The sequence below is a fragment of the Sciurus carolinensis genome, chromosome 5, assembly GCF_902686445.1.
Source record: "Sciurus carolinensis chromosome 5, mSciCar1.2, whole genome shotgun sequence".
Lineage (NCBI taxonomy): Eukaryota > Metazoa > Chordata > Mammalia > Rodentia > Sciuridae > Sciurus > Sciurus carolinensis.
This window is the reverse complement of record NC_062217.1, coordinates 134,616,419-134,630,456: the sequence shown is the minus strand read 5'-3', so window position 1 is coordinate 134,630,456 and position 14,038 is coordinate 134,616,419. Positions and strand designations below refer to the sequence as shown.

The following is a 14,038-nucleotide window of genomic DNA, read 5'->3' as shown; positions in this document are numbered from 1 at the left end:
AACATGAGGTGGGCAATTTTGCTGGGCCATGCCCTCCTTTCATAATGTGCAAGATACTTGTTACAAGCCTGAACTAAAAGGATGAACAATCATGGGCTGGAAACTACAAAGTTATGAGCCAAAATAAGCCTTTTCTCTTTATAAGTTGGTTATCTCAGGTATTTTGTTATAGTAATAGAAAGCTGAAAAACACAAGCTGGTTTATTTAATTAAACGAGTTGTTACATCCTTCTCTAGTCCTCCTTCCTAGGATTCTTCCCAATGGATTTTAATTTTTCATTATATAAAACTTACAGTGCTACTCATGTGCCAGATACCATTCTAAGCACTTTATAAATATTAATTTCTGTATTTAATCTTCAAACTAACCCTATGAACTAGTGAAGAATATGATCCCTATATTATCTGTGATCAAACCAATGCACAGGAAGCCTAAAACACCTAGCCAAAATAGGACTGGAACACAGAAGTCTGACTCCTATGTCCATACTTTTAACAAGTTCACTAATAACATGAATGACAGAAATAGCTAAGAATCACCCCCATTCATATTTGGTGTGGGAGGTTGTTTTACTATTTCTAGAAATTAGAGACTTATAAAAAATAATGCAATAAGCCTTTAATGAGATTATCTCATTTCCTTTTTTTTATAGCAAACCCACCTCTTGCTGACTACCATCAGCACCCCACCACCTCACTGGCTTGATCCAATCTGTTGGTTTTTTCTATGGTAAGACCAAACTATACAAAAAAGTATAAGCAGCCGCTACAGTGTTTTATTTGAAACTTTACTAGCAACTCTCTTCAGACAAATAGTGTTTTGTTTTCAATATCTCTTGTTTGAAGGCCTAAAGAACTGAATAAATATCTTAAAATAAAAACATTTTCTCCACTAAAGGCACTAGATATTAACTGAAATAAAATTTAAAAGCATATAAATCGGGATATACAAATGTATCCATTTATGAAAAAACATGGCATGATATGCATAGAAAAAAATTGGAAGAAACCAAAATATAGATTAATGCTATTTTAGAATTAGGATGTTTTCTTCTTTTTTGTTAGAGTATCTTTTTTTTTAATTTATGCAACAAGCATTGTTATGTGTGTAATTTTACACACACACAAATCCTCTATATACATTTGACTATTTGTTAATGCATGTTTGAACATGTGTGGAACAAGATGGTATTGGGTATCCTAGGCCAGAAAGAACTGAGGGCTGACAGCTAAGGCCACAAGCAAAAAATCAAAGGTAATAAAACCCGTCTCAGAGAAGGGATGGTTAAGACACACAGTCAGCAGAAGCAGCACTGTGACCACTGCGACCGCTACAAAAAAAGGTGTCTAACTTTCAGTAATAACAAAACTCTACATTTGTTTTGTATGGGTTTCTGTGCTTTTCATTTTATAATTTTTCATTTTTAAAAATAACCTTAAAGAATAGGAATGAGCTTGTGCAAATGAATTTAAAAGTAAAAGAATAATTATGCTACAACTTTGAGAATTAACAAGAACACCTAGTAGAAAAAGAAGTGAAACACAGAAAGGAAGGGAGAGAAAAACACCAGTATTGAGCACTTATCAACAAATTATTACATATGGTAAGATATTTTATAATGAAGAGCATACAGAAGAAGCAGATTACATATGCACACTATGACTACATCTTTAATGACTAAGGTACATTGAAATATCTGGAAAGTGATAAACCAAAGGATTGTTATCGTCTTCCATTATGAAGAACAGAGAAACCAGTTCCAGAGGCTTCCATAGCCTCAAAAGAATTAATTAACTGAGCATTTACTAGTAGAATTACCACAGAACTTCCTTGGTCTCTGAGAATGTTTTTCCATTCAAACAGAGTAAACTGTGAGATGGCTGATCAGTGTTCCATACATTTCTCCTTCACTGTGTACTGCAGAAAGCCTAGATGTTTTGCCAAAGAATAACATCATCACTAGTTTAATTATACTGTAAAATCAATTTTTAGGTACAAACTTTATTAATTTAATTATAAATCTCTGTAAATACCAAGAAAATTTGGATTACAGTACAGTTTCTTTACTCAAAAAGTCCCCCATACTAGTCAGTTATACCCTTCTCCATAACCTCTGTGAAACACTAATTTGAAAATGTCATATAAATGGAATCAGACAGTATGCAACCTTATGAGTGGCTTCTTTCACTCTATATAATGATTTTAAGATTCATCTAAATTGTTTAAAATATCAACAACTGGTTCCTTTTGACTGCTAAGTAGTATTCTGCATAGGATGCACCAGTCTATGTATTCATTAACTCACTAAAAGACACTTTGATTCTTCCTCATTTTTAGCTATTATAAATTAAACTACTAGCTGTATAACTGGCATACACCTGTAACCCCAGTCACTTGGGAGGTTGAGGCAGGAGGACTGCAAGTTCAAAGCCACTTAGCGAGACACTGTCTCAAAATAAAAAACAAAAAAGGGTTGGGGATGTGGCTCAGGAGTTAAGCACTCTCAGGTTCAACCCCTGATACCAAAAAAAATGAATGAATGAACAAACGAATAACTAACTCTATTAAAAATGCTCATGTGCAAGTTTTTATGTAAATCTAAGTTCTCTTTTCTCTAGGATAAATACTACTGGATAATATAATGAGTGTGTATTTACATCTTAAGAAACTGCCAGGTCATTTCCCAGAATTCCTATAACATTGTACTTTCCGGTCAGCAAAGAATTAGATATCTAGTTGCTCAACATCCTCACCAAACCTTAGTATTTAATCTTTACTTTAGTTATTCTAATAATTGTATAAACGTGTCTCAGTATGGTCTAAATTCGCTAATGATTTTTGAGCATATTTTGACATGCTTATTTCTCATCCTTATATCCTTTTTAGTGAAGTGTCTGGTCAAACCCTGTAGATATATTTTTATTTGGGTCATCTGTTTATACAGTGTTGACTTTCAAGAATCCTTTAAACATTTTGAATAAGTCTTTTGGCAGGTATGTGATTCGCAAGTATTTCTCCCAGTGTGTAGTTTGATTTTTAATTTTCCTTGACAGCGTCTTTGGTAGAGCAAATGCTATTAGTTTGATGACAACAATTATCTTTTTAAGAATTATGCTTTTTCAGCTTCTTCTCAGCAAAGGAAACAATAATATGAAGAGAGAGCCTACAGAATGGGAAAAAAAAACTTTACCACACGCACTTCAGATAGAGCACTAATCTCCAGGATATATAAAGAACTCAAAAAAATTTAGCACCAAAAAACACAAATAACCCAATCAATAAATGAGCTAAGGAACTGAACAAGACACTTCACAGAAGAAGAAATAACAATCAATCAACAAACATATAAAAAATATTCATCATCTCTTGCAATTAGAGAAATGCAAATCAAAACTACTCTTAAAGATTTCATCTCACTCCAGTCAGAATGGCAATTATCAAAAACACAAGCAATAATAAGTGTTGGCAAGGAGGTGGGGTAAAAAGTACACTCTTATATTGCTGGTAGGACTGCAGATTGATGCAACCACTCTGGAAAGCAATATGAAGATTCCTAAGAAAACTTGGAATGGAACCACCATTTGACCCAGCTATCTTACTCCTCCTCTTTATAACCAAAAGACTTAAAATCAGCATACTACAGTGACACAGTCACATCAGTATTTATAGCAGCTCAATTCACAACAGCGAAACTATGGATCCAACCTAGATGCCCTTCAACAGATAAATGGATAATGAAAATGTGGTACATATACACAATGGAATATTAGCCTTAAAGAAGAAAAAAATTATGGCATTTGCAAGTAAGTGGATGGAACTAGAGAACATCATGCTTAAGTGAAATAAGCCAATCCTCAAAAAACTAAAGGCCAAATGTTTTCTCTGATTAGCGGATGCTGATCCATTGCAGGGGGTGGGTCGGGAAGAATGAAGAAACTTTAGACTATGCAGAGGAAAGTAAGGGGAGGGGCGGGAGGTAGGGATGGGAAGGACGGTAGAATGAGATAGACATTATTACCCTATATACATGTATGAAAAAAAATTTTAAATAAAAAACAAATTTAAAAAAAAATAACTATGCTTTTTGGTATAATATCTAATAAAGTTTCACCTAAGCTCCAGGTTGTAAGATTCCTTATGTTTTTTCCTAGGATTTTTATCTTTATACTTTACAATTACATCTCAGGTTCATTTGGGGATAATTTTTGTATAAGATGTAAAATTTTAATCAAGATTCTTTTTTCACTGTTTGTTTTAACATGTCAATAGTTACAACAGCATTTGTTGAAATCTTTCTCCACTGAATTGCTTCTACACTTCAGGCAAAGATCAATAGGTTATCTTTGTATTAGTCCATTTCTTTTCCAGGATCTCAAATACAATTCCAATGATCTGCCTGACCATCCCCCTTTGCTAATACTGCAGTGTCCTCATTTGCTATAGCTTTAAAATGAAGTAGGGTAATTCCTTCAACTTTGTTTCTTTTTTTAAAAAAAATGTTTATTCTAATATGTCCTTCAAATTTTAGAATTTGTCTATAAGCACAAAAGAAAAAATGTTGCTGGGATTTTAATGAGTAATGAATTAAATATATAAATGACATTGGGATGGAATGACAGCATCACTACGATGAATGTTCCAATCCATGAAAAACACATGACTCCATTCAGGTCCTCTTTAATTTCTACCGTCAGTTCCTAACAGTCTTCAGTATATCCTATATACGTTTTGTTAAGATTTATACCTAAGTAATTTTGAAGGTATTATAAACAATATTGTTTTATTAATCCAGTTTCTAATTAATTATTGATTATATACAGAAATAAAAATTTTGTATACTCGCTCTGTACCTTGTGAAATTGCTAAGCTCACTTATCACCTAACAATGTACTTCTCAGGACATATACCCATGATTAAGCAATACATAAATGTGTTAAAAGTGGTAAAAGTAGACATCTTTGTCTTGTTCCTAAATATAGGAGAAAAGCATTCAATCTTTCCTCATTAAGTACAATGACAGTTGTAAGGTTTTTGGAGATGTCCTTTAACAAGGTTGAGAAAGTTCTCTTCTATTGGTACTTTGCCTAAAGTCAAGACCAGATGTTTTTAACAATTATCTGTTGACAGAATGGTTTTTCCACTGTTAATGTCATAGATTATAGGACCTGACTTTTAAATACTGAGGCTGTAATATAAAGCCAATACTCCGCCTCCCAACCACTTGTCAATCTGCGCTCTGCCCGCCTCTTACGTTACAGGAATTTCCGGCTTACACTGCCACCATTTTCCTGCTTCCCACGTTAAGTCCTAACATGCTAAACAGCTATTGGTTCATCAGTCAGCTTGCAAGTATTCTCTTCCGCTAATGGTTCCTTCCAGCCCGGGAGATTCCAATATCTGGGAGAAGTGCACATGCCATCTTTCTCTTTTTTCCTTTCTTTTCACCCTAAGTGGACGTGTTAGTCGTCCCCATAATAAAGTCTCTTGCATGAGACCTCATGTCTGGGGTGCATTTTTCCGGGAGCTATTGGCAAGCCGCAACTGAGACTAGTGAGCCGGCGGCAGTTCAGTGGGATAGCGCACCACGGGTCCCAAGCTGCCTTACAGAGGCCAGTCTTATATTCCCAGGAAAAATATATGTGGAAAGAGTGTTTCTTGAGGTTCACTTTGTTTTCATCCATTCTTGGTTTCAATGTGCAAACATTAGGTTTAATGTCTACATTAATGAAGAATATTGGTAGTCCCCTCCACCCCAATATAATATCTTTCTATCATTCAGGTATCAGGTAAATACTGGCTCTGTAAAGCAAACTTAGAATATTTTTCCCTTTTCTATTTTCTGGAAGAGACCATAAAATTAGCATTATTTTTTCATTAATTGTTTCATAATATTACTAGTGAAACCAGGTGAATAAGGAGAATTTTTTTCTACAGTGCCATTTCTTTAATGATTATATGGCTATTTATCTATTTCATCCTTCCTAAAATTTAATAGAATGGGTATTTAAAGAACTGGTCTGTTCACATTAAGTCAAATATACTTAGAGTTGCTCAAAATTTTTTACTTTCAATGTATGAAGGATCTACAGAAATACTCTTCTTCAATCTTGTAATCTGTGTTTCACTCTGCTATATGTAGTCTTGCTAAAGGTTAATTAATTTTACTGAACTTTTCAAATAAGAAGAATTGTAACTTTTTATTGTTTTAGTCATTAAAACTAAAATACAAGTCCTTAAATTGTTATGCTATTTGAAATTAGATGTTTGGGATACAATCAAGTATACTAATATTTGCATAAAGAGAAGTTCAGAAAGACAGAAAAATGATAAAGAAATAATAGCCCAAAACTTCCCAACTCTGAAAAGAAGACATGAATCTACACACTGAAAAGACTCAAAAAATAATACTGATAAAGACAGTCACACCAAGATGTTGTTCAAGTTGTCAAAGACAAAATGAAAACACTGAAAGGTAGAAGTGATGTGTCATGTGCAAGGGATCCACAGTAACAGTAAGTTGTCATCAGAAAAGAAAAATCCAGAAGGCAGTGGGATGGCATTTTTTTAAATTTTGGAAAGAAAAAACTGTCAACCAATGGCAAAATAATGAAGTTAGATCACACCATATACAAAAACAAAAAATGAAAGTAAAAACTAAACCACAAACTCTTAGAAGAAAATATAGGGTAAATCATGACCTTAGATTTGGTAATGAATTCTCAGACATGAAATCAGGAGCATAAGCAATCAAAGAAATAATAAAGTGGATTTTATAAAAATTAAAATACTTTTGTGTACTTTCTTGACATTTTTAAGAAAAAGCCTACAGATGGCAGAAAATATTTGCAAGTCATATTATTTGATGAGTCCAATATCCACAAAATATAAATAACTCTCACAACTCAACAACAAAAATATGAACAATACAATTTAAAAACAAAGTGCCTGAACATGCACTTCTCTGAAGAAGATATGCAAATGACCAAAAAGCACATGAAAAGAATGCCTGACTCCATTATTAAACTGGGAAGTAAAATTTAAGACCACAATAAAATACCAGTTAGTACTCCAGTAAGATGGCTAATTAAAAGGGTAGGGGAGAGCATTGTCCAGGATATGGGGAAATATGAACGTTTATACATTGTTGGTAGAAATGTAAAGTGATTCAGCTCTTGTGGAAAACACTTTGGTAACTCCTCAAAAAGTTGAACATAGAATTACAATATGTCTTGGCAATCTTATTCCTAAAAGTATACCCCCTGCTCCAATTTAAAACAAGTTACTCAAACAAATGAATGTACATGCATGTCCCTAACAACACTATTCACAATAGCTAACAGGTAGAAACAACCCATATATCCACAAAAAGATTATACATGAACATGTAATGGATACTATTCAGCTTAAGAAAGAATTGCTGACACAGGCTACAATCTGGATAAATTTCAAAAACTGTATAATAAGTAAAATAAGCCAGATACAACAATAGACCACACATTGCATTATTCCATTTCTACAAAATATTCAAAATATGTAAAACCATAGAGGCAGAAAGCAGACTGGTGGTTTCCAAAAGCTTGGGGTTGTGGGCAGGGTTTTGTACTGGAGGAAGCAACCACTTAATGAGGATGAGGTTTACTTTATAGTTATAAAAATGTTATGGAACTAGAGAGCAATTATAGCTATACAATATTAGGAATATATGAAATGCCACTATAATGTTCACTTTCATATGGTTGACTTTTATGTTATACGAATAACACAAAAGTTTTTGAAAATTAAAAATTATTATTCAAATACCTTACAAAATGACTTGAACATTTATCCTTTAGTTCGATATCTCAATTCCATACATCTATTTCCTAAATACAAAAAGACAAGGCTATTCACTAAATTATTCATAATAGCAAAGCATATTATATGTGTCTAGAATCTTAGGGGAGGTAAATATAATTGTAATGCTTACTCTGCTTAAAAGTGGAATAATAATTTTTTTAATTTAAACAAAAATCATGTATTTATATCCTCCCCTACCAAGCCTATGTAATGTGCTAGTCTAATGTAATATGAACATTTGGATGTTTGGGTTGTTTCTAGTTTTCTATTATTACAACAAATGTACCAAAGCATCCCTTAAAATCAAAAATAAAATTACATGCACAAACCTAACTGTGTATCAAGTTGATGACGTAATCATTCAGAATTTGAAATGGGGGGGGGGGGGGGAAATATCCTCAGGTTGTTTTTAGTAATTATATTACTGGTGAAGGTTATAATTCTGCAATTTTGTAGGACAATAATTTCATCAACCTTCACATTCCAAACAGCAGTCTGTATTAACATTTCACCAACAGGTTTTGGTTTTATCATACTGGGTTGGAGATTATTTCCCAGATACAATATCTCTTCCCACAGAACATTTTTAGGTAAAGGAAACCAAATGCTTCACATGAAGCCTGTTTAAACATTTCAATTTTCATCCCAACTTTCATCTTAATCCCATCACCCCATCACCGTCTGCATTTCTGCCATTATTGTTTTGGGTGGGGAGAATACTGAGGAATGAACCCAGGGATGCTTAACCACTGAGCTACATTCCCAGTCCTTTTTAAATTTTGAGACAGGGTCTCCCTAAATTGCTTAGGGCCTTGCTAAATTGCTAAGGCTGGCTTTAAGCTTGCGATCCTCCTGTCTTAGCTTCCCAAGTATCTGGGAAAAAGGCATGTGCCACCATGCCTGGCTCTACTATTCATTCAGTCTACTAGTTGTCCTAGTTAAACCATCACCAACAGGTTTGATAACAAAGTATATGGAGCTGCTCTGTGATGGAATCTCAGCAATGTTCTTCTATATTCCATGGCCATATTACTCACCCATGTACTAAAGCCTTAGAATGGGAGAGGTAAAAAGTCACAGCCTCAGACCTTCTGTCAATCTTCATTTTGATTAATTTACTGGATTACTAAGTTTTTATATTTGGATGTAATTTGTATAACATAAAAGTCAACCATATGAAAGTAAATTAATCCAGATCAGAGTTCTCATTTTCACCTTTTCCTTCAAGCTTATAAAATTCCTCCAAACAGAACTGACTTATTTAGGAGACCCTTTAATGTTTAAGGACCAGCACAGATTCCCACTGGTACACCCAATTTTGCTGCATTAAGACCTTTGTTTCAATCCTATCAGTGTCTGATATATCCATCCCATTTCTTAAACATCAGTCCCTGATGAGTCCCTTGACTCTCCCACTTCTGTCTCCCCCCAACCCCTCCCACCACCTTTTTTTTTAACCAATATCTCTAATTTATTTTTAGCATAATTATGATCCAAAAGGGAAGCTGAAGCAGAAAATCTAGTAAGGTTGCTACTTGATTTTACAGCAGTATGATTACAGGGGGCACCCCAAATCACAACATTTACCAAGACCTGGTCAGCAAATTAACATAAACTAACAGAATCCCCACCCATACTCCCAAAGACATCCCTATCACTTCAGAATTCCAAAGATGTAAAGGTTCCTATACAGGAACTGGGAGGGGAAATATGTCAATTGCATTCTTTATTGCACAACTGAATATGTTCCATAAGATAAAACAAGACAATAATCAAAACAGCATATTACTGGCAAAAGAAACAAAACCCAGATCAATGGAAGAGAAAACAGAGCTCAGAAACAGACCAACATGAATATACTCCAGTAATTTTAACAAAGGAACAGACAATTTACTACAGAAAGGTTAGTCTTTTCAACAAATACACATGGAAATCAGACAAAAATGTGCAAAAAGTTACCCCAACACAGGCATTACACAAAAATTAATCCAGTGTGTGTCACCAACCAAAATGTAAAATGCAATACTATAAAACTATGTTACCTTTGTGAATAAGATAGGATAGGTAATGGGTCCCAATTAGGACTTTTTAAATGTAAAGGCCACTCTATGAAGTTAATCTGTAGAGACATTCCAAATATTTCAGTCAATTCTTTTGTTGTGGGGAGGCAAGGAAAAGTGAGGAGACACAGAACTGAGTGAAGGCTACAGACTCCAGAGCTAACAAACAGCCCCAATACTTTTCCAATACCTGTTTAGCATAGATTTTGCTCAATAGTCTTGGCCTTTTTCCCAAGACCTGATTAACATAGATACTGATCAATACCTCTAGGATAGCACACTTAAGTGGCAATCCTTCTTGGATCCCCTCTCACCCTGTAGGAGCTGTCTCTTTTCTTCTCACGGGTATAAATCCGACACTCTATAAATCAAAAACTGTTGTAAAGTGAAAGCTTACTTAAGAAAAAAAATTCTTACTGGGTTATCAAGAAATTATTGTCCATTTTTTACAGGTAAAATAATGGAATTGTGGTTGTGTCTTAACAAAGGTAATAATAAGACATTCAAAAATATTTACATATAAATTTGTAAGTACACATATAATAAATATTTTGTACTACATATAAGATGATAAACACATTTACGAATTGTTCAAATTACTCCCAATTGGGAGAAAATAATGGATGAATAGGATGTAAATTTTGTAAGACCATGATTTGATCACTATTGAAGCTGGGGAACTAGTATAGCATAGCCCATGACTCTCCTCTATAGGTTAAAAAAAAAAAAAAAAAAACTCTAGGGAATCTCTCAATGAAACAAAGGACCAAAAACAATTTTTTTGAAGGTTTTTAAGAAGTTAAAATAAAAAAGTGGGGGGAAGGGGGGGAAGAAGAGACACAGTGGAGATGTAATATGTAATGACTATCAGATATGTATCAACTATCAGAAGCTTTAGAAAAGGGGCACAAAAAAACAGAAGAGATAAAATAATTGAATATGAACTTTTCCAGATTTGAAAAGGATAATACAATAAATTCTCTATTTAAGAAGAGTTAGGGTGCTGGGGATATAGCTCAGTTTGTAGAGTGCTTGACTCGTAAGCACAGAGCACTGGGTTCAATCCCCAGTACCGCAAAAAAAAAAAAAAAAGAGTTAGGAAACACTATTACCTTACTTAATAATCATTACCTAGTAGGTACAAAACATACTTAATAAATACAAATAAGTAAATACAGACTACCACTTCCCCAGTGACTTCTAATCTAATTTCTAACTTGTCTACTGCTCCTATTGTGACACCCAAAAATTTCTACCCAGAGAGACTGCATGTACAGTATTGCTTTAAAACTCTTTCTGGAAAATAGGTTGAGGCAGTAGATCTAACCCTAAAGAAAACTCAAATGGTCAGATGTGGTTAGAAGGAATAATTTTAAAGAAGCTTACAAAATGCCACAATCCACTTTAAAGAACTTGTTCCCAGAACAACAAACAGAACAAAAGGCTCTCTTGATATGTCTAGACAAATTTTTTACAAATACCCAATGAAACAAAATATTCATTAAAAAAAACTGTCATTACTGTATTCCTTACAAATTATTAACTACAAAGGAACACTTCAGCTATAACTCAATTCTTTGCAATTTTTTCTGCTCTAAAGAAATTCTCTTACAATAGTAACAAAAACAGCATGGTATTGGCACCAAATAGACAGGCAGACTGATGGTACAGAATAGAAGACTCAGAGACAAACCCACATAAGTACAGTTATCTCATACTAGACAAAGGTGCCAAAAACATACAATGGAGAAAAGATAGCATCTTCAACAAATGGTGCTGGGAAAACTGGAAATCCATATGCAGTAAAATGAAATTAAACCTCTCTACCTTTCACCTTGCACAAAACTCAACTCAAAATGCATTAAGGATCTAGGAATTAGACCTGAGACCTTTCACCAAATAGAAGAAAAAGTAGGCCCAAATCATCATGTTGGCTTAGAACCAGACTTCCTTAACAAGACTCCCAAAGAGTAAGAAATTAAAGTAAGAATCAAAAAATTGGATGGATTCAAACTAAAAAGCTTTTTCTCTGCAAAGGAAACAATCAATAATGTGAAAAGACAGCCTACAGAGTGAAAGAAAATCTTTTCCACACACACTTCAGATAGAGCACTAATCTCCAAAATTTATAAAGAACTTAAAAAACTTTATACCAAAAGTACAAAGAACCCAATCAATAAATGGGCTAAGGAACTAAGCATATACTTCACAGAAGATATAAAAGCAATCAAAAAATATATGAAAAAGTGCTCATCATCTCTAGTAATTAGAGAAATGGAAATCAAAACCACCCTAAGATTTCATCTAACTCCACTTAGAATGGTCAAGATCAAGAACACAAGCAATAATAAGTGTTGGTGTGGATGTGGGGTAAAAGGCACACTGGTGGAGTTGCAAATTGGTGCAGCCATTCTGGAAGGCAGTATGGAGATTCCTGGAATGGACCCACCATTTGACCCAGCTATCCCACTCCTCGGTTTATACCCAAAGGACTTAAAATCAGCATACTACAGTAAAGCAGCCACATCAATGTTTTTTAGGGGCTCAATTCACAATAGCTAAATTGTGGAACCAACCTAGATGTCCTTCAATTGATGAATGGATAAAGAAACTGTGGTATATATACACAATGGAATGCTACACAACCATAAAGAAGAATAAAATTATGGTATTTGCTGGTAAATGGATGGAGTTGCAGAATATCATGCTGAGTGAAATAAGCCAATCCCAAAAAACCAAAGGCTGAATGTTTTCTCTGATAAGTGGATGATGATACATAACAGGGCATTGGGGTGGTGGGAGGCTAAGAGAAGAAGGAAGGCACTTTGGATTGTGTAGAGGGAAATGTGGCAGGAGGGGATAGGTGAAGGAAAGACCGTGGACTGAGACAGACATTATAACCCTATGTACATGTATGATTACATGAATAGTGTGAATCTACACTGTGTACAGCCATAGAAATGAAAAGCTGTACCCCATTTGTGTACAATGAATCAAAATGCAGTCTGTAAAAATAAAAATTAAAAAAAGGAAATGCTCTTTAACACTCTTCCATTCTTTCCAAGAACAAATCTACCTGAACACCCAAGAATGCCTTGAAAATTAAAAGCTGTATACAAATTTTAGGAAAATTTGAGCTCTCCAGGGAAGAAATTAATAGGAAAGAGTGGAAATCTGAGTCCAAAGTGCTTCTTTCAAAAGATAGGAAGAAATAATATTTCATTTTGGAATCTACGTGATGAAATTATAATTTCCAACAAAATATTTTTAGAATTCTACTACAATAAAAACATTAAGAGTTTCAGAGAAATGAAATAATTTTCCTGATAAGCAAGATAATCCATGGAATCTGTGAATATATTCAGTTACATGGAAAGGGGAAATTAAGGTTGCAGATGTAATTATGGTTCCCTGTCAGCTCCCTTTAAAATAGGACTATTATCCTGGTTCATCTGGGCAGGTCTAATGTATTAATCATTCCTTACAAAGAGGGAGGTAGCAGAGTCAGGAAAATGTCAGAGATGCTGTGTTCTATCTCTCAAGCTGGAGGAAGGAGGCCAAGAGCCAAAGTAAATGGATTCTCCCCTAGAGCCTCCAGGACTACAACACAGCTCTGCTGACCTCTTGATTAAGTCCACTAAGACCTGTGTTTGACTACAAGAAAATAAGGTAACAAATTTATGTTGTTTTAAACCAGTATATTTGTGGTAATTTGTTACAGTAGCAACAGAAAACTAATATATCCTATTTCCTCAAATTCTGTAATAATAGGGCTTATTTCTGTTTCTCCTGCTTTAGATTCAGTATTATTCCCACTGCCTACACTTCTTATAGTTTAAAAATTAGTTTCCTTCTTTCTTTGGTGCTTCCCAGTAGGTAGGAAGAAAAATAGGCCAACATGTAAGCACTAGTAACACCTGAAAAGGAAAGAGAAGAGTTGGGATACGACTGATGGGACTTCTGATGGCTGCCAGTCATTATATTGTAGACTGAGCAACAATCTCAGTCAAATTCTGTTTGACTGAACTTTATTCAAGCCTTTTTAAAATTTACTTTACTGGGGAGCTTGATTAGCCTCCAAAGTCTGAGGCCAGTCTCAGCAACTTAGCAAGACCTTGTCTCAAAAATAAATGGTGTGTGA

At 34.3% G+C, this 14,038-nt stretch overlaps 1 protein-coding gene across 5 annotated transcripts in view; it reads right to left on the bottom strand.

Moving 5' to 3' along the window:
* Ccser2 (coiled-coil serine rich protein 2) overlaps positions 1–14,038 on the bottom strand; it is a 175,170-nt gene that overhangs the window by 103,134 nt on the left and 57,998 nt on the right. The window lies entirely within an intron of this gene.